At 39.0% G+C, this 22,491-nt stretch overlaps 1 long non-coding RNA gene across 1 annotated transcript in view; it reads right to left on the reverse strand.

Annotated features, from left to right (window-relative positions):
* LOC121669339 overlaps window positions 1-22,491 on the reverse strand; it is a 72,433-nt gene that overhangs the window by 27,265 nt on the left and 22,677 nt on the right. The window contains exon 2 of the long non-coding RNA XR_006017727.1: window positions 16,092-16,234. This is a non-coding gene — a long non-coding RNA (uncharacterized LOC121669339). The remainder of the gene's footprint in view (window positions 1-16,091; window positions 16,235-22,491) is intronic.

Here is a 22,491-nt window from a genome sequence, read left to right on the forward strand (position 1 = left end):
CCCCCCCCCCCCCCCCCCCCCCCCCCCCCCCCCCCCCCCCGGAGGGCACAAATTTTTCAGGTCAACTTTTCTTTCTATCTGTAGGCTTTGCTTCATCCTGACCTTGCCTCCTAACCTGCCAGGATCTGCTATTCTGCCTTGTTCAGCGTGGTCAAGACCTGATTTCTTCATTCCTCTGATCACTGGTAACTGCTCATCCTTCCCCCACTATCCACACAGCCCTGCAAGCTCTTTCCCAGCTGTTTGGATAACCAAAGAGCTGCAGAAGAAGGAATGAAGAAGAGAGCAGGCAGTCGTCTTCTCTTTTTATTAACCACAGCAGACAGTCCCACAGGAGAGCAGTCCACCATAAAACAACCACCAGGCACCATCTGGCAAATCCAAAGCTAATGCCCAGGGCCCAGAGGGACACTGTCTGTGGGGTTCTCTCTGCTCCAATGCCCCCTAACCAATCTGGTTCTGGGCCACAGGGAGAGCAGAGCCCTTTTTCTTGTTGTTTACAGAGACCTGAAGAACAGAAACCTTTAGAAGAGGGGTGTGTGAAACTTAGTTCCTCTACTATCTCAATGCACAGGTGAGTTCCTTGTGGAGCTTTGCTTGGTTTGCCTGGAAACTTGGAAACAGCAGCTTCAAGTCCATGTTCTTTTACAGCAAACAGGCACTTTTCAGAGAGCAAGGAGCCTTTCCACCTGAAAGCAATTTCCAGCCTGTTAAGAGTTCACTCTTACTGAAAAATGACTGAAGCTGAAAATTTTGTGTGAGATGTATGGCTGATGATGGGCGACAAAGTGTTTTCCCCTCACACTTCCAACTACAGGAATGACCATGTTTTCAAACAGCCACTCTTTGAAATGCAGGGTGTATCTGAGAATTTCTTACTCCTACAACTGCCATTCATTGAACAACCATAATCTCTATTTTTAACTTTCACAGTAGCAATAGGAAGCGGGAAATCAGAAATGTTCTTCACTTATATGTGATAGTCTGACTGCAAGCCTGCTAGAAATTGGAACTAAATAAAAGAAAGATGACTAAATTCAGCCAGAGGTCTTGGTTATTCTGCACATGGATAAGACTGACACTCATAGCTGACTTCTGAGTTAACTGGTTCCAGCTGTCCCCGATCAAAGTGCAGCGTGGCTCTGAGCAAAGTCCCAGTGAATATATGATCCCATACGCGTGATTATCTGAAACCACAGCAATCAATAATTATTTAGTCTTACCCTGACTTTACAAAAGGTTATTGACTTCACAAAAGGTTATTAACTTCACAACTAAAGCAATGTTATCCCCTAACGTTTTCTGTTACCCGTCCCAAATACGCACATCCCTGATCCTACAAACCACCCTGGTTGCATCCAAACATTACCACCCAACAGAATGCTGTAGTAAAATGTGCACTCAGGGAAGTCACAAAACTTTTGATCACTCTCCAAGCAGTCTCCATCACCTACCAGTCTGGTCACCTCCAGCAACAACCTTTACACAATTAACACCTTGAGACCAACGGAATCCCTCATTTATGCAATGCAGATGTACCTCACACAAACAATTTAATCAAAAACTGTGTTCAGCTGGAGACTAGGGCTGCAGCCTTGTCAGGACATTGAATTTTTGGGTGGACTGAATTCAAGCTGAATTTTTGGAAGGACTGGAAGAAGGAAAGTTGCTACCTTCGTTCTGTGTAAATGAAGTTTTTATGTCATGGAAGACAGATGTCTTTGCCTTAGGGCAAAGTTTGATTGTTTTATAACTTCTGTTAAACTTTGTGGGGGAAATTCTGGCTCCTTCACAGTCCATGGAAGACTTCTAATAATGCTTAATAAATGCTAAGTTGTGCAGTCCTCCCTTAAAGTTACTGTGGAGTTAAACACACGCTATGGAAGTGCACAAACCATCAAAGCAGACTTTTTTCCCCCAGACTCCACAGGGGCTATGCTACTGCTATAAAAAATAACAATCATTCTGAAAAAAAAAACCCAAAAAGCAACCTAAACAACACAAAAAGAAACCCAAACCGAACAAAAAAATCAACAGCACCAAAAGTAATCCAAAGGTTATATTTTTATATTTCTGTCAAATTCATCAAACCACTTCACCAGCAATAAATTATCACCCATTTTTAATCACAGATATTCCAGTCACCAATCTCAAAATCCCCTAGGTTTTAGACATATCTACTTTTTATGGTCTTGATTATAAAAGTAGCTGTTGCCTTCTATTAAAACAATAGAGTTGCAGCAATTTTGTGACTGGTTTGTCTTAGCAGAAACAAATGCATTCACAGGGACTAACAAGACAGCATTTTGTGTACTATCCTTCATATGAGGTCTCAATACCAGCCAAACATTTATCTAGACAATGAAATAAGCAGCTCAGTCCAATCTGATAGCACCATTCACATACTAGCTGAAGGCTACAGTTCTCGTAACTCAATTTATTGCTCATAGAATTGAAAGAAATTGTTGAGTAGAATAAAATTGGAAAATAAAAAACAAAAAATTCCCACCCACCCACCCCCCAGGAGTATGATTAAATTAGGAAAGTATTTAGATGACAATTGTTTTGATCATTCTGAAGATCAGAGAGATACTTTCTAATGACAGGGAAAAAAAATCACCCTGTCTGCAGGATTAGGTAGAATATTCAGCAGAAATTAATATCTCCTTGATTTTGTTTTCAAAGACATTGCTGTTATCAATTTACAAGCTGGTATGCAGAGAATGGATTTGTTATAAGAATTATCAGGAAAAAAACCCCAGTATATACTTGTGAGAGAGAGGGGAGATTACACAGCCCTTTTCTGCTGTTAAGTAAAAGCCTTTACGGAATAAAACAATACAAGAGAGGATTCACAGAGGGAGGGGAAAATTGTTTTAAGACCTGCACAGGGCAAGAGTAATACATCTGCTATTCTCTGGTAGCATTGGCATGGGGACAGAAAACTGAGGGTTGTGTGGAGCTCCCAACACAGGGCATGCAGAGGGCTGGCAAGATCAAGATAAAATTCCATACAGTCAGTCATAAAAATTGGCCCTGTTTATCTCTGAAGAGTTTTTCCACAGAAATACATGTGAACAGATGAGGTTTGACTCCCACAGCTTCCTCCCTCATGAAGAGCTACTGTGTTTTTCCTCCACCTTTTGCTTCCAGATTCAAATGATCAAATATTCTCCTAAATTACACTCTTCCCAGGCTCTGTGCCCACAGAATTGGATTACTTTCCCCTTGGATTTATAGGGATCAATACCCGTGCACAAGTCAGAATCAGGACACGAACTCTTTAGAACAGGACCCACCTCTAAAAGTTGCTTTTCTACCATGGTACCTGGGACTAGTTTTTGGTATAATCAGAAGACTCTTCTGGCATATATTTAACTCCCAGACTCATGAGGAAAATCTGAGCAAGTACATAATTTAATCAGTAAAGATTTATAGCATACCAGAGTGAGATGCTGTGTGAATCTCTGCCTTAAAGGTTCTACAAGGCGTAAGCAAGAAAAGAAAAACACTGACCTGCAGGAATTGTATTATAATCACCTCTAATAAAATAGATTTTACCTATGGAGACTGAATTAAACCTAAAGGGGATTAAGGAACATAGAAATGTTAATTTCCTGCTTTTCTTAGAAAGCAGACACAAAAAAAAAAAAAAAAAAAGGAAAAAAGAGTTGCCAAAATGCTATCATTATCCTCTAAACAGAGGTGTCTGATCTGATTCTGAGCTCACAATATTAACAAGAAGCACCCCCACAGAAGGCAACAGACCTAAAAAATCAATGTAAGGAAGGTCAGATTGAGACCCTCCTCATTTGCTGTGAAAGCTGTTCCTTGGTCCAGGCATGTGTGGTATTATGGGATTGACCGTCACTTAGCTGTGACATTCTGTGCCTCACTGGAAACCTGTGCTGAATGAACACTGGAAGGCTGACAGCTTAATATCTAGCAGCAGCTGGAGAGAAGTCAGGCCATATTTTTAATTTCCGAAAACAATAATCAAAGCACAATCCACACTGTTAAGAAGCACTGGATTAATTTTCCTTCAACTGCCAGAACCTGGCAGAGCCGCAGCACCAAAACCTTTGCCACATCGTGGGGAGGGAAGGGGTGATTTTTTGTTTGTTTTGAGAGGGTTTGGAGCTGGTTTGGATCTTGGAGGCAGGGTTGTTTTTTTTCCCTGTTGTTGTTGTTTTTGTATTTTCAGTGATACTTATTTAGCAAAGTACAGCAAGAGGAGAAACCAACAGTAAAAGTGGGAGACAAAAGTGGGTGACAGAGTTTCTGGATTCTCCTTCCTTCCCTCCCCTTCAGCCTCATTTGTCTTGTGCATTCAATTCCAGAGCACATGCCCCTGCATTGTATTGACTCCTCACCTAAAAATCAAGCTTGACTTTCAGTCATCAACCTTGCCAAGGGTAAAAGTGAAACAAAATTATCTTTTTACAGGGACTCAGGTCATCTCTCCCATTGCAGTAGTGGGAAATGACAGCCCAATTCTGAATCCTGCTTTGTCTTCTTGCACTAAACAGCTCAGTCCCCAAAAACTCCCACCACTGAAGCTGAAGAAAGACAATTTTCTTTTCCAGACCATCCTTCCTGACAGTGCTGCTTTTAAGACCTATAAAATATCTTCTAGTGAGTCCTCACTTTGGAAGGTAATTCATTTATTGTCAATAACATGGCTGCGAGTCAACAACATTAAACAAGCAGCATAACCCTGAAGAAACAGCAGATCTCTCCCAAGGAGGATTCCTGTTACAGGCAAAACAGAGAAATGGGAAGTATTTCTTACTATTTGTCAAGCTCAACCTGGCTGCTTTTCTTTACCCAAAGCACGAAGTTGTAGGATTATGGAAAAAAAATCCAATAAAACCCAATCAGTGTGCAAACCCAGGGCTCCCTCACCAGGTGAATACACCTGGAATAGTTTGAAACCCCCATGTCAGCCTTTATATCTCACATTTTGGTAGGATTTTCTGGGCAAGCAAGAATGAAGTCATGGATCAGTACAGCACCCTTGTATTCTAACGGAAAGATTTTCGTTTCAGCACATTTCTTTATAATTAAAAAAAAAAAAAAAAATCAGTCAAGAGCTTGTTTATCAGACTGAGTGTTGACCAGATATCTAATAATGGAATCAGAAATGTCAATTACCTCTCCTGAGATCACTCTTCATGGAGGAGACAAAACAAGGATCCTTTGGCCCACCCTCAGCAGGAAGTAGAGAGTTTCATTTTATTTTTTTGTTTACTTTTTGTTTTAAATCTTCATCAGAGCTGACTGCTGTGTGTCACTTTTAGGTAAATTATTATAAACCCCAGTTGTTTTGCCTTGTCAGGGAAAACAATAAATGCTGGGGTAGCTGTGCACTGGTGCTTGTGAGATGAACAGGTTGAAAATCTTATCAACAGATCCAGAGTTTGAATGTGGCCTAAGAAATGCACAATCCAAGGTTTCTGCCTAAAAAAAACATGAGATCATTGACTGATATGGGCTTCACTCATTCCAGAAGTGAAAGTTCCCTCTCTTGGTCTTGCTTCTAAGGAGAGGTGCATAAATGAAGATCAGCCATCACAAGGAGTCAAATACAGGTAGATCAGCAACTAAACATTTGGATGTTTGCATAAAATAATATAAAATAGCAGAGCCTTGGATCAGAAGTGTTGGTGGTATTTTATCTTCCTGAGCACTGTTTAAAATTTTGGAATGTATAGAACATCTAGAAAAAAAAACCACTTTTTTTTTTTTTAACTCATCCATATTCTGGTTTCTTTTTAATTATTCAACAGATGAAATCAGAAGTGCTGGATGACCAGAATGGGGGTTTTTTCCTGCATCAATTCTTTTTCCTAAAAGAAAAAAAGGCCTAAAATTACAGATACTCATCAAAGGAAACACCCCACATATATGAAAGGACAACAGCGGCCAAATTTTGTATACCTGAAAGTAAAATGAATCACGAGGACAAACCAAAAAACATATCCTGGATTCCTTATCCTTTACTGCAACTATTCAATTGCTCTGTTTTCCACATAATCATTCCTACCTGCTCAGTCTTAACGTTTCACTCTCCCTTGCTTAAAGAAAATTTCTCAAACAAGTATTCTCTTTTGTATTTCACTCTCACAAAAGACCCAACAACCGTAATTTTACCTGTAAAAACTTTGGCCAGATAATTTAGCACCTGAAAGTTCACTGTACTCTTTTAACATTTGCCCTGTGTGGGAAAAGAGCGGGGACACCAAATGCTTGGTGCTTTTTTTTCAATTTTATTTTATTTATTCTTTAATTTAGTTTGTCACACAAAGTCCCAGGATTGATTGGGGATTAATAATCGTGACATCAAGTAATACACTCCTTTTCTAGAGATGTCATGTTTATTGCCTCGAGTGAGCAGCATCAGATTGAAAGTCCAAAAAAAAAAATTATGTGCCAAACGTTCCTGTGGGTGCAATTCATCACCCACCCTTCTCCAAGGCACTGACATGCAATTAAAATAGCATCACATCAATAGATGGGGAAAGTTGGAGAATATTTTAATTCCTCAGAGAAGGGCAACTTGGGCAATACAGTAAATTACTTTTTATTACCTTTCTGGTTTGTGCTGTTGTCTCTGTGTGGGAGACTACTGAAGAAAAACACCAATTTGTGAAGTTTGGTGACATTTTTTCACTTTTCTTTTTGACATTTAAATAAGTAAATAAATAAATAAGTAGATTTTCCAGAAACTCTAATTTGTGTTTTTCTACTGAATGCAATAAATAAAACTATATTTTTTATGCCAAAATTTAGATTTAGAATGTCAGGCTTGATTTTTAATTCACCTTTACTTTGCTTGAGTAACTATAACACAGAAGTCTAAACTAAGTTCCATTCAAAGTTTCAGACTTCCCAAAGATTAAGAAAAGTTCAAAACTTATAACAATTTGAAATTATAACATAATCATATGAAGTAAAGGCTTCCTTGTCTTCAAATTTAAAATTGTTTAATTTTGTTCTGGGTCATGCAGTTGCCTCTTACTCAAAGCTGGTCAAGTGGGGGGTGGGGGGAATAAATTATTCCATATCCAGTGTTCAGTGCAACACTTTCCCTTCTAATGGAGGTTGCCTTGCTTGTAACTAAAGCTGAAAAATTTTAATGTTGTTTTATGATTAAATCAGCACAATTTTAAGTTAAAACAGATTTTCTATTCTCTGCATAGAAGTTATACTCTGCACTACCCAGGAAAGAGAAAGACCGTGTAAGGTTATAAAGTCAGACTTTATAAGATATAAACCCACCCCAACTGTTTATGCTAAAGCTTAGTGGTTGTTTTCAAAGACTTTCTTTAAAATATATATACAAATTACCCCTTAAGCACATAGGCAATAATAAAGTAAATAATTGAGATAAACGGATGCATTATTTATGTGATAAAGCTTTCCATCACTGCAGCAAACTCAAAAAAAATACAGCATTTTGGCACAAGAGAGCCAAAGCACAGCGTGTTTTCTTACCTGTCAGTCTGGCTGGAAACTTTCAGAGATTCCTGACTTAGCAAAACTTCCGAATTCTTCAGCCAAGGGACCTATTTTTAATTCTACCAGAGCTACATGCAGGCACCCCACCCACAGGAGATTGATGCTTAGGGCCAGGCTTGGGGGAGAGAGGGAACAAAGCTCCCTGCAGCACTTCCAGTCATAAAGATAGAAAGAGGGCAGGGGAAGGGCATACTAAAAAGGACTAAATGCAATACAACTGAGTGGAAATGCTGTGGTTTAGCTGAAAATCCCCTGCTTTAAAAGTCCATTTTTACCATGATTAAGCTGCCACTTAAGTATTACATGCTGACTTCCTTTATAGCAAGAACGCTTCTGTTCTGCAGACTGGGGTTCTGGGGAAGTGAACAACCTTTTTAATTTGCTTTCATATTTAGATTTCTGGGTAATGCCCACCAGAAAGCCATAAAAAACCAAAGGGCCTGGATAAACACATGCATAGGTCATGACAACCTCATTTTTATCATCTATATAGAACTCATTCTGATTTTCCTGCACAGGCCAGCACTGAATAGGTACTCAAGAGATGGGAACTGAGAGGAAATTTATGCACCTATTTTTTTCAATTTTTGAGGACCAACCCCCACAAAGCAGCTCACCCCACTAAAAATAAAAAATCCCAAATCTCTTTCAGACTTTTTGTGTTTTACTACTGAAAGCAAACAAGATTACAAAGACTATCTTGTATTTATTAAGCTGGGGGAAACTTAAGGACAATAGCAAAAGAGGTGTTTGATCTATAGGCATTTGGAGACAACTGAAAATGGTCATTTTGGGAAACGACCAACATGTCAGCTACAAGGAATAAATTAAAATGCGATTATTAGGGAATAAGCTGAAACAAAAAAAGCACACAAACAAAATCAATATAGACATGCTTAGAGAGTAGGGTTTTTTTTCCCCAAAGTCAAATTTCTGGTTACAAGACCACACTATTTTTAATAAAACCTACAAAACAAGTAGGCTAAAGGCTTGATTGATTACAGAGCAGCATCAGTGTGTCAAACAAAGACCACTTATTCCCAATAGCTTGCTTTGACTGTAGCCAAAGATTCTAAAAAACTTAAGAAAAAGGCAAGGTATGTATTGATATTTCATTAAAATACTCCTCCATCAGTTTGTGGTCAGGCACTTTTCACTGCTACTAAAGGATTTCTCTGTCATGAATTTGCCCAGCCTCTCCTTAAATTCCTGTGAAATCTTAGCACCAAAAGCATCCTGGGGCAAAGAGTTCCACAGATAAAATTAACACCTTTAGTGATTATTTTCCATTCTGAACCTGGTGTTTTTCAGTTTCTTCAGGTGAATCAGTTTCTCAGCATGAGAAAAGAACCAGCAAGGCCCAGTGGTTAACTGCTTGAATTAATGGAGATCAGATCTTATATAAAAAAAAAAAAATCCTGATCCCCTATACTGAGCCTCATTTTGTCCATGCTTTCAATGAATACAGGCATCTTCCCAAAAATATTTTAAGGCAATAATAGACAAGAAATAGTTGGAAAACTTGGCAGCTCTGGCTCTCCTGTCATCTGCTCTGGTTTCAGGATTCCTGGGACACTGCCCATACTGATCACACCTGAACAGACAGGGCACTAAAGGATCAGCTTCTGTCAGGCAGTAAGAAATTAGAGTCTGTGGTGCATTAGGTATCAAAGCCAACCTGTTTAATTACACCTGAAAATCCAGTGGAAGCCCATATACTGCAACCACCAGAAATGTGCTTCACATTCATACTTATCCCTCAAGCTGGTACAGCCACTGCTGTTAATCAAGATTTCACTGTTTTCACCATGCCATCACATCCCAACACCAGTTTCTGTTTCCTTCACGACAGCATTCCAGCAACGCTGCTTTTCTGACCAAGAGAAGAAGCAGAATCACAAAGCCATGAGAATTCCTGCCTCTCCGAGGCAGTAATGTAAGAAATCAGCTCCTTGGGCCCCTGTGATAAATCTGTGTCTGCTGCACAAATCTGTGGAGGCCAATTTCAAAGTCAGGATTCATGTCAGAAGTACTCAAGCAGTCATCTGATTAAGAAAAAAACCAAAACTTGTTCAAGGCATCACAGCTAATCAACAAACCCCAAAGCAGAAACTATCAATCATAAAACATTGTCAATACCACTGTGAGAGGCCGAAATGCATAATTAAACTACACTCCTGACATAATTTTGTCTGGATCTGTATTCAAATATAGACGTGCCATGATTTGATGCAATTTATTGATGCAGTTCTGTCACCACATAAGTGGGTGGTGGAGGGAGAAGTGTGAAGATTTTATTGTACAAGGCACTGAACCTGAGAGGAATGCACTTTTGAAATTTGTTGGCAAAATTCATCAAGAAAATAAGTTCAAAGTCCTCGTTTTTTGAAATCAGAACATTTAAAATAAGGAGACCATATTTTGGGAACTTTCTGAATGGTTTCAATATAGAATTCTTAATCAAAACATTTTCAGAAGTAGCCACGAACTGTGGGGAAACCAAATAATGAAAATAAGTCTAGGGTAGGCTCCTGAGTTAGTCCAAACCTCTGTCTCCTCCTCTTCCTTCTCAAATGCCCACAGGTACTTTGAAGTCTCAATTTCATCCTGATTGACTAAAATGAAGTCCCAAATGTAAAGAAATCTCAAGAGTTTTTTGTTGGCTTAATTAAAATCAGTTCCCATTTAGTTTACAAGATCAGGGTCCCTGTCTCACTCTGTGATGAAAATCACTTGCTTTCAACACCTCATTCCTCAATAAACTTGGAGTTTTGTTGGCAATGAAGAATATTTGGAGACATGGTTGTTGGTATCCACAGAAATCTAAAGTAATTAGAGAAAAAAGGGAAAAACTGTACTGGAATAACCCACCTGAAATTTTTCAATGGTATATCCACAATAGTGAATGCTAGAGTAGAATATCTAGGTCACTAATGATTAATTCATATCACAGATTGAAGTCAGAGATACAAGTTGTATTATAAATAGTATCAAATACAAGCAAGAACATCAGGGAAAATACTGCACCTCTGAGCATCCCACAGTTAGTCCCACACGGCCTCACAGGAAAGCTCCCTGCTTATCAGGATTGAATTTCAAACCCAGTTTATCCCAAAGCCAAAGACCTGATTTTATCTCAGCTAACAAGAAACATTATCAGTGATCATAATATTATCAGCCCTCTGAAAAATGAGACACTTGTCTCTGCGTGACCTCTTCCAGGAGTGAATGCTGCAGGCAGAAGCTTTCCAGAGATGATGACTTCCTTGTTTGGAACCTAATTTGAGCCAATGTCAATGTCTATGTTGATCTTAGCAACCGCTTTGCCTTAAATATAAAATATTTCTTTCTAGCTCACTTCATTAGCTGAGAAACAGCACACTCTAATGAAATAAAAAGGGTCCAATAAACTGTTTTCATCCTACAGTCAAGCTGTCTGAAGGAGATAGTTATGTTTTACATTGTAATCTTAAATGTTTCTGTGATAAAGTCACAGAAGGCAGCAGGGAGGGAGGGAACCAATTTTACACTATGGCAAAAAAAAAAGTAAAATACAAATTTGAAGTATTTAGGCTCACCGAATACAGTCTGAAATTAATACAACACAAGGGATACCAAAATCAATCTCCAGGTTAAACCAGGCTTCTGAATGCTCCAGTACCACTTGGACCAGTGAAGCAGACTACTGGAACACCCCAGGATGGAACAGGAAATGAAATTGCAGGTGAAGCTAAGCTGCAAAAACTATCAAATAAATATTTCCTAACTACTGACTTAGGGCTGGCTCATCCAAATCAATTTGCAAACTGCGTGCTTTTTCAGATTTAAGAACCCTTCAAATTGAAAGCTGATGGCAAATGCATCCTCGAAGACCAATTCCCATTAAACATTCTGCAGCTACTCAGAGGGAGTGAAATGATTACATTTACCTGGAGGTGGGTGCACTGAAAGATGAGCTTTACAATTGTGGCTCAGTATTAGTCCAATTATTTATTTACCATGTCCTCAAAAGCAACAAGCTAAAGAAATATATATCATCTCTGCAGTGTATTACTAATATAATTTTTTTAAATTGATTTTAATTGATTTTAGAAAAACTCAAAATTGGGAAACACTATTTTATGATTGTCCATGTCCAACAAAATATCTACAGAGAGTTTTTCCGTGGTTGTAGTTTCCATTTGTTTTCTCTAAACAAGAAAATTTAGAAGTTGTAATAGCTAATATTATTTTACTGCTGATTAAAGTCCAGAGGTTCCTTACTAAGCTGACAATGGCCTCAGGAATGGTCTGGACTTTTCTTGAGCTGGCACATCTTTTACCTGATTAGATACAATAATAATTACTTACCAGTCAGATACCTTGCACTCAAGTTTAATTGCATTTGGTTTACAATAATAACAGGCCATTACTCTGTGTGGACTCCAGAAGAAAATGAAATGTAGAAAAAAATACCTGCTGTGAATCAAGATTTCTGATATTTATGAGTGGTTTCTGCAGTTATTAACCTAAGACAGAAAAATATTTTCTCAAGTTCCTCAGTCTTGAAGAGTTTCCCAATGTTTCTTTGGTATTTTTTCCATTAACACTTAGACAAAAACAATTTTCTTTAGACCTTTCTTTGACTCCTAATGATGAAATAGAAGATGTTTCCTCAGGCTTCTACATTTTCATCAGATACTATCAAACAGGAAAAAAAAAATTATTTAGAAAAGCAAATAGGCAGCTGGATTCAAATGAAATCCCTCAGTAACAGAGAACATGCACAAGAACATTCAAAAATTTGGCCACAAGGTCACTGCTGAAGAACCTGATGTCCGTCTTTGTCCCCTCGCTGACAACATGACACAGCTAAAAAAATGCATCCTGAAACATTTGCTCCATTAGTCAGTTTTCCACAGCAGCATTTGTACTTTAACACCTGAACATCTTTGTTAGGATGACTTTATTTTTTATAGCTGTTAATTTAAACTGCCTTTCTGACACCACTGAATTACATTCCTGCTATTCTGATCCTATGACATGCCCTAAACCTTAGTTTCCAAGTTATCCAAGATAAAATGCAGATTAAAACACACTTTCAAAGAATACTGACAGAAGTACACGGCTTCATATATAAACATACCGTTGCATAAGAGCAGAATACATGAAAAAGTGAATTTAGACATAACTCCAAAACTTCCACACCTGTCTCGTGACTTTTGTGTTTTGCATTTTTGCATGACTACAGTAAGAAAAAGAAAAAAAAGCCATTCTTAAATAAAAGTTTTGCTCCTTGTCATGTAGCGAACCAATAAATGGAGCCTATCTTAGGATCCAAAGGTAAGGCAGAAGTTGAGATTTTCCCAAAGCGTTCTCATAGATTACATCAGGGCAGGGTAGGCACAATACGGTGGGAGGAGAGGTGGCACCAGCACATTGAATTTCAGCCTGGAAATACAGTTCCCAACAATTTTTCCAAGGTTCACTTGGAGCAGCATGGTATCTCTCCTACAGAGAGAAAGTCACTCATGCAAGTCATTCTCACCTTCTGCACATATATCTATCCTCACAGTGGTTCTGTAATTCCAAGGAAGAATTACAAAACAAAAAAAAAAAAAAACGCAAACAAATAAAAAACAAACAGAGAGACAAAAAAGCTCCCAACCAACCAACCAAAAAAAACCCCCAAACCAAACCAAACAACAAAAAAAAACCCAAAACAAGCAAAATACCACAGAAAATATCAAAACAACAAAATCAACAACAAACCAACCAACAGAAAAAAAAACAACAGAAGCTTAAAGTCTACTTTAATGAATCCTCGGATCTGAAAGCCAGTCTGCAAGGTTTGCAGAATCTCAAACTCCATGAGAATTAAACCATTGCTGGAATGTGTTAACTTAATTTATGAGGCACTCTGTTGCCTGCATCCTAATTAAACAGCAGCTTCCCGTAATCCCAGGGAAGAACAAAGCACAGCAAGTGATACTGGGTCACCAGCCCGTGTTTAAATGTGTGCCTTCCCAGCTTTCTTAGACACACAGCTTTGACAGCAGTTTCTGCCTCTGCAGAGCCTCTCTTCAGGTCATTAACACAATGTGAGCAACTCTGTGTGAGCAACTCTGTGTAGATCAGTCCTTGGCTTCTGTTTTGGATCCTTCTTTTGGACAAAAGGCAGTTTTTATCAGTCTAGAACCTCAGAACTCAGATCTTTCCAAGTCAAAAGAAAAACCCAAACTCTAGGATGCACTTTTCAGATACAGAATTTTTTCTACCTCCAAGGGTCCCTGCTTATGTGCAGCAATAGGATATGGCCCTGAGAATTCCCACTTTAATGGAAAGCCAGACATTCCTATTTCCCAGGAGGAAATATTGAGCAGCATGCATCTCTCACCTTGCAATGCTGGTGTATTTTAAAGGGAATTTATGCAGTTCTCACAAGGTTAGCAAGGAACCTTCATAGCCAGCAGTGAATCTGAATTAATACTTATACACACACTCACAATCTACTCCTTTAAACTAATATCTCTCATATTTTTTTTAAGAGTACTTCAAAGTATTCTTTGCAAGCAGCATTCCTTAGCAGTAGCCCAAGAACATTTGTAATGAAATTACTCCTACTGGCTCCAGAGCAAAACCAAATGCATTTGTGCAAAACTGCATTTGCAGCTGTTCCAAGGGGAATTAAAAAGCAGTTCATAATGCAAGAAGTACATTAATCTTAACATGCAGCTGAAGCATTAATTTGCTTTCAAAATATAAACGTCACACCTCTGGGCATGGCACTTTTTAGTGTAAGAAAAAAGAGTAACAATCTACAGACAAAGGGCTACAGAAACTTAGATAAAACTGGTACTTTAGAGCAAAATTACCTGCAAGATAGAAACAATCATTGACTCCTGCTTGGTGGCTCAGTCTCAGAAGAGGAGTGATGGATGGGGATATTTTATAATATTAACAAACACCAGCTGAGCTTCCCTTGTGCTTAATGGACAGAGTAAACACAGCAGTGTCAGCAATCGAAGAAAGCTAACTGGGCAAACCAAGCACTTTTAATGGAAAAAAGAAAAAAGGCCAGCTCTTAGATTCCTGGAAAAGTTAATACTCTTCTCTGTGGAAGTGTTATTGCATGCTCACACTTTGCTGTCCCAGCAGCCCATTTTAAACTCACAACCCATCTCAAAGAAAATAAACAGAAAATCCACTTATTCCTCGTGCCCTGGGGCAGTGTAGGGGCCATGCAGGGAGAAGCTGGCTGCAGTACCCTTCTCACTCTTGGTCCAGTCAGCTGTGCCAACAAAATGCACTCCCTGAAATCATGGGGGATGCAGCAGTGGAGAGGAACGGGTAAAATTATTGCATTCAGAGTCCATTTCAGATCAAAGCAGCTTTGGCTTGATTGTTATATCATCGTGTGGCTGTGCCATGTACTGATTCAACAGGAGAATTTATCAAGCCTTCAATCCCTCAATTTCAACCATCACATTAAATTTTCCATCCATCTCCTAGGTGGATTTTTTACTTTTAAAGGTGTGAGATGTTTCTGGTTTGATATGTGGCACTTCACATTCCTTGCTGCAAGCCTCCCTGATTTCTCCAAGGGAGGGTTTCCCCAATCCCATACTGCAAATGAACAGAGAGAAGCAGGGAGAGGCTTGCAAAGACAGGCCTTCCCTCTTATCATTCCCTTATTATGGGCAAACGCGACTTATGTCCAAAGGAAAAATTAACAAAATATGACCGGACAGTTAAAAGTTTACAAATCATGTTTCAGAGAGAGGTGGTGAACTGCTCTTATCAAGTAGCACACACTAACCTGGGTTAGATTATACACTATTCACTATGGAGATGGAAAGCTACTCAGCCTCTGGATTTGCCTATCTAAATAGAAATACCTTGTGATGGAAGGGAAACAGCAAATAATCACCATATAGAGAAATACTTCTGGCAAAGACCAAGCAAAAATTAAACTCTGAACTTTTCTCTGACATGCTCAGAATTTAATTACCTCCTCTACATAACTGAGTTTCATGGTCCCAACTGAAAACCAGACACTTGTCTGTTTTTTAAATCAGAATTTTCCCTCACTTCTGCAAGACTGGATTGTACTTTAAAGACTGCAACACACTATTGGAGATCAGGTCACATGGAACCACTGGCATTTAAAACTCAATTAAAGGCTAAAGCTATCATATAAACAGTGATGAAGCATAAGATAGTTTCAGGAAATAGGGATGAAGCCCTTTCCATAGCTGAGGTTAAAATAACACAAGCAATTAAGAACTGGAAAGGATATTCTGCAAAGGCTTCTGAAATCTGATGTATTATTCTGATGCATATTAAAAAGGAGACCCTGAACCACCGACTGGAACCAAGGTTCAACTCTGAGACATCAGAGCAACAGCTCCAATTACTTGTGCTTGCCACAGGTAATTACTGGCAGCCCTGCCATATCCCAAAGGGTTAATTAATTACCATAGTTTAAGAGCCTATTACTTATGCTAGATGTCTTTGATCTTGCAGGATTTACTTCAAAACAGACATGCCTGGGTTGTTCATCAGCAACACAAACACTTGATTCTACTCACTGTGATGAGAGCTGAGCACTGCATACACAATCTGAACCTGAACTGCTCAGATGAAAGGGATCTGGGCGTGTGAGGAACACGATGTACAGCCTGTGATGTTTCTGCTGCTAAAAGCTCCAGTTGAAATATTTGCTTCTGAAGCGCTGCGCAGGAATAAAAAACAATGCTGAAAATTTACCAGTAACTTTCACAACACCGTGTAATCTTTGATAAAGTACCTGACAGCTTACAAAGTGCACTGCTGGCAGATATTAGGGGATATGATAGGTATCAATTCCCTCCTTTCTTAGAGCTCAGTGACATCTGAATTTTACCTGCATCCTCCTTCTCTGCAACACAGTGGCAAAGGACAATCAGTAACTGTGTGAGCCCTTGCAGAGCCCTTGGAACAGTGGCCCTGGGTAAGCCTGACCCTGAATCTGCCCCAGAACAACAGGAAGGTCAGAAATCCTGCAGGCTGAACAGGAATACCAGATTAGTGAGAAGAGGTGATGATCAGAAAGAGAGATGAAGAGAAAGTATCTGTTAATATTTCCACTAACATGTGACCTGAGCACCAAAACAAGAAGCGTTTAGTGAGATGAAGCTGCAGATGTGATCAGCAGAGGGCGGGGAGAGCACTGCACAAAGCAGGCAGGATGATCACAAGGACTGGAACAGAATTATTTTCACACATCACAACAAAAGGTCATGATGTCACCACAAGCTTCAGCAAAACAGCAGGAGCTCATCAAATGGAACAAACTCAGGTTAAGAAGTCACAAAATAGCATTTGACAGCTCTTCCAGTAGGGTTCAATGCTATGACAGTTGACAAAATTTCATTTGACAAAATTTCATTTGTCTATCTCATGATTATCTCCGAGATAGGAAAAGAAATTGCCACAATTCACAATACACTGGTGAACCTCACCTGCAGCAGGGCCTGAAGTTCCAGCCACCCATGTTCACAAAAGAAACCAGAAATATGCAAAGAAAGAGAATAGAAAGGAGATTTAATCTCTCATTTACCCTGAGAACAGGAAGGTGAAAGGGGCAGCTTGTATCTGATGTGATCATATGGGCACTAAACTAAATATCACTGGACAAGCAAACAGAAAAATAGGAAAGAAATGTTTAATTAATTGATTATTTTGAGTTATTTCTAACCCTAGAACAAACCATCAGGATTACACCATCACTTAACTTCAACTTCCTAGAACAATGATATTCTGTTTTAACTTTTGATATAATTGAAGCAGTAGGGGCAAAATATTTCTAACATGAAAATAAGTTCAATGGCAAAGGTGATTGTGTTGATGGGGCACCCAGAGAGCAAAGCACAGTGATGAGCAACCCAGCAAGTTCTGTGAATTTTATAAGATATAGCACATTATTACAAAAAAAAAAAAAAAAAAAAAAATTAAAAATCCCCCAAACCAGTCAACCTCAGGACCCCTCTGAGGAGGCTTTTTTCTCCCCCCATAACATCTGGTTTATTCTTTAGGTTCTTAGACATCCCACTAACAGCAACACAAAGTCTTTCCAGCAAAGAAGAAAAGGTTATCCATGGCATTGCGCTCACCACTGCACTGCTGAAGCTTTGCTCATTCTCTTGAGGCTCTTATTAAAAACTAAAGAATTCTAAGGGATCTTCTCTTTGACATTCTAAGGTGCATCAGCACCCTGTCACATGGCCTGACAGCACCTTGCATGAGCTATTACCTCAAAGTTATTTTCAATTTTCTCGCACTCGAGTTCAATCCCATTAATTCGTAGTCATGAATTTATTTTGAAGCCAAATGTGTATTGCATTCCACTTGTAGACACGCAATTTCTTCATCTGCTTTCTCTGAGGCCCCTTAAACAGTAGATCTAAATCAGTTCTGAATTTTACCTGCTGCTCAGAAGTGACCTCAATTTTTGATTTTGTGGCATCAGCAAATTCAATTAGTTTATTTCCCACATCTAGGTCATTGATGTTGGCTGGAAACAGAAAAGGTCAGAGCACTGAGCTCTGTGGAACTCTCACTGCCAGCCAAATCTGACTTCTCCATTTACTCTTGTAAAACTGGGGGTTGCCCATTTTTATCAACTATCTCCAAAGTCCGAGGTTTGCCTTGAAAAGCAACTTGACAACTAAAGCTGTCTCTTTTTTGACCTGCTAAATATATGTCCCCATCATCACTGGCACATTAGAGATTTTCTTCTGTTTGCTTTTGATACCATTTTTCCTCTTCCCACACCCCCAATCAACTGAGTTTTTGCAGGTACAAAATTTAAGGGCAGTCTCATGATTTCCACTTCTATTTAGTGCATTACCTTCCATTTAAAATCATGGCTAAAGGAGCACTAAGCTGTGAATTTATTTGGGTTTCATTCCTAATACAACCTTTGCTAAAACATTGTTCCTAAATAATCTTTAAATTGGTCAATTCAGAGACAAGTCCTTTTATTACTGAAACTCCAAAGTAAAATAGAAGCATTACACAAACTACAGGGAAGATGGTGAGAGGCCCCAACAGGTCCAGCTGAAGATGGATCTGAAAAAAAATCTTAGGCACTAAAATGTTCCTTTTATGAAAATATTAGGAGTTTGTGGAGAAAACCCAAATAAACTTGGCTACAAGATGTTCATTGACTACTACCAATTGATGAGTTAGAGACTTCAACACTCCTAGCTCACTCTCCATTATTTAAAAAAAAAAAAAGGCATTGTAAATTGGGGCTTTTTCTACCATCTGTTTATCAACATAGGAAGAAAAAAAATACATATTAATAGATCCTTTGCAAAACAACGACCATTTGGGCTTGGAGAGTTTCCACTAACCTGACCTTGCAGACAAAGTACCTGTAATAGTGTTTCCCAGAGCTAAATTTACCTAACTTTTAAGCCTAAAAGCTGAAGATAACCTTGGATATCCTATTTCTGGTTTATCTACTTTTAGTTAAAAAATAGAGGCATAGAAAACTATACACAATGTTATGTATTGATGCAGTCATGGAAAAGCCTCATCCAGGGCATCTTTGTTACCATTAAAAAGTGAAACAAAGGAAAACAGACTGCCAAAGATGAAAAAAGAAATCAATAAAACCCAGCTAACACTCAGCTGTAATGAATCTCATTTTCATCACTTTCTGCATGTCTCTAGAAGACCATGTCAGCTGAAGAAGAACAGAAGGGGGAAATAAATCTGAAACTCACCAGGTTTGAGGACAAAGAGATTGATTTTGATTTAAACACCCTGCATAATGCATGACTTTCTAAAACTGGGATTGCCACAAGCCAGGTGCTTATTTCCCACCTAAAACAAAGTAAATATGGGTATAAGTGCTTTGGACAAGTCTTTTAAGTTTTCTAACTCCTGCATTTACCACGATCACCTGGGTTCTATCTCAAGTTGGCTGTTCCAAGGACATTTTTCTGAAAAACATTGTTAAGTAGATAGGGCTGCAATTTTAGAAGAATCTAGAAATTCTTCTAATTCCTTCAGCGTGTAGTACACTAAGCGTGCAGATTTGTGAACCTCAGGGAGGAATTTTGCTGAGTTCAGCTAAACAAAGCAGCAAAACAGGACACATGCATGCTCAGACCCTGATCACTGCTCAGAGAATTTCATTTGTTCCTAGCACTGGAGCCAAAGCTGTTCACTCCCCAGTGAAAACAGCTCCTTCCTAGCAATGCATGTTGTCGGTGCTGTTGTTAAAGCTGCGGTCTTCAGATTATTCCCCCTGTTTCCACAGGGCTTTCCATATGCTTTCCTTTGCAGCTAGCTCATTTGGCAGCATGCTGCTTGTTGGCAGCCTGCAATAATGTGTGGGGAAAGTGAAGGACTGGGACAAATCACAGAAATACTTCCAAGCAGAATGCATGGAGGAGGAAAGAGTAACTGAGCAAAGACATGAGGATGTGAGGAAATAGGGAACTGTGGAAAGTGCACGCCCTGTTAACCATGACTGAAACACCCCTTACTAAGAAGCTCCACTGCCAAAAGCAAGCACCAGTTTGGTTCAGGAATTCAAACAGGCCCTGCAGGCTTGGGCAGTGCTCCTCCTCCTGCATTAGACAATGCAAGACCCTTTTTAAGTGTAGGTGGCACCATGACACAGTCAGGGACACCAGAGGGAATGTGCATCCCTGGCAAGGAGCACAGACAAGCCAAGTGCATCCTGTGCAATCAAAAGAGAAATCTCGGGCATCTTATATTTACATTTTTTCATCTAGTTATCCATTATCAATCACCTACATTCTTAAAGCTTCTTTTGCAATGTTTTCAGCTCCTCGATTAATTTACAAATGAAAAGAAAATGCAGCATTGTGTGCTTTGATGCCAACCCACATGCCAGTAGAGAAGGTCAATTGAATCCAGTCTTTCTCTTCCAATAAATGAGATGTTTCTGTATATTATGGGTAGCTGAAAGAGCACATTCTTTCTTATCACTAGATAAGGCAATCAAGGAATTTGGTCCAGTTTAAGTTACCTTAACAGAGTCTCCTTTTGCAGTTTTAATCTCTGAACACTTTTGGAACAGGACATCTTATAAATATCTTTCCATGCAAATCTAAACCCTTTTCAATTTCCAACAGCAAAGTTCACTGCATCCCAGAAGGACTTTTGTGTATCAAGAAATTGTTTGTCTCTACAAGCCCCTGCAGCAGGCACTGGCATTTGAAAGTCATGATGTAAGGATTTGGCTTCATTGCCATGCAGTACCACTGGCCAGTGATTTAATTAACACAGGTGTCAAGATCTTTTTATTCTATTTTCTCAAAAAAAAAAAAAAAAAAAAAAAAAAAATCAAACCAAAACCAAACAGATCAAAAACAGAAACAGGATAAAAACGAAAAAAAAACCCAAAATAAAAACCCCACAAAAACCCAAAAAAACCAAACCCACACAAACAAAAACCAAAATAACAAACAAACAAACAAAACCACCAAAACCAAAATAACCCAAAAAACCCAAAGAAGTTTCAGAAGGATTTTAAAGGAACACTTCAAGATATAGAAAGAAATATAAATACTTCCAGGAAATGACTTGTCACATAGTTAAACTGTTACTGAAGAAACAATTTTACACTAGTAAAACTTTTCTCTTACCATTTCTTAGACTGAATTATGGATTATTAATATAGAAAATAATTCCTTTAATGTATCATTCCTGTCATTACTGCATACCCAACATACAGATTTATGTACCATCACACCAGCATGGACAGTTTGCCCAGGGACATTTCAGAAGAGCTTGCCTGAAATCTCCTAACTTCACAGTAGTGGCCTGTGCTTCCCTTTTGCCCCTCCTACCACCAGGGATGATTCTTTGTGCATTCAGAACAGATCTCTTCTAATCCACTCTCAGAAGGGAAATCAATCCCTTTTGATTTGAAACTAAAAATTGCTGCTTACCCATGGTTGTTGGAATAAAAAAACCCAGCCAACCAACAAAAAAAACCACCCAAACAAACCTCCACAAAAACAGTTTTCAAATTTTTAACTGTCTCAGTACCCCCATCTCATCCAGCTAAATTCTGCACAAGAATGAGAAAGAGCTCCATGAAAGGGGGTTGGTCTCAAAAGCCCAAGTCACTGGGAATTTTCTGAGTGACACGAATGGAAGAGAGAGATCAAGCCCAGGGAGCAGAGCAGGGCAGCCAGTTGGCCACGAGGTATTGATTGCAAGCCCCGTGTCCTTTTTGAAACACTGTGTTCAACCCTCAGGCTAAACAGGCTGGCACAGATGAGCTACACTGAATAGAACACCTCCAACTCAGGTGTTCACTGAAAGCCCACAAAACTCAGTATTTTTCTTTCTCCTCATGTACAGACCATGTAGGTATTGTAGGAATCTCAGCTTCAGCATGAAAATGTTTTCAGCCCTCAAGGCTTGAAAATCAGAGGACATGGCAGCAACAAATCTGAGGCTGACCACTGGCATTGTGATTCTCAAATCTCTAAGAAAAGCACCACTAAAAATTCAGCAAATCTTTGATTTCATCTACTAAAGACAGGAAAACATAGAAGTAGAACTATGTATTACTCTTAGTGGGTAACATTTATGGCAGTCCCTCAGCTCACATTAAAAAAAACCCAGAAAAGTTATTTTGATCAATAGGAAGTTGCACTACTCTTTACTTGAGAATATATTTATTATGCTAATTTTATAACTCCTGGGAATGCCTAAACGTTACTCCAAATTTTAGGCTAATTCTGACTTACTGAAGAACTGACTTGAGTACAAGTATCCATATGAAAACAGCTGGTGAAAGAAAACCACTCCTCCTGCAGCCCTGCAAAGACTTTGTGATATAAAGTCAAGCCTAAAACAAAGTTACCGCCATTAACTGAATGGTGCCATAATTTCAGTTTACATCAGCAGTGCAAGACTGCAGCAAAAGCCTAGCTCTTTGGAAAGCCATAACCA

Source organism: Corvus kubaryi, unplaced genomic scaffold, assembly GCF_017639235.1.
Source record: "Corvus kubaryi isolate FWS band 111438036 unplaced genomic scaffold, C.kubaryi_AGA036_p1.0 37391, whole genome shotgun sequence".
Taxonomy (NCBI): domain Eukaryota; kingdom Metazoa; phylum Chordata; class Aves; order Passeriformes; family Corvidae; genus Corvus; species Corvus kubaryi.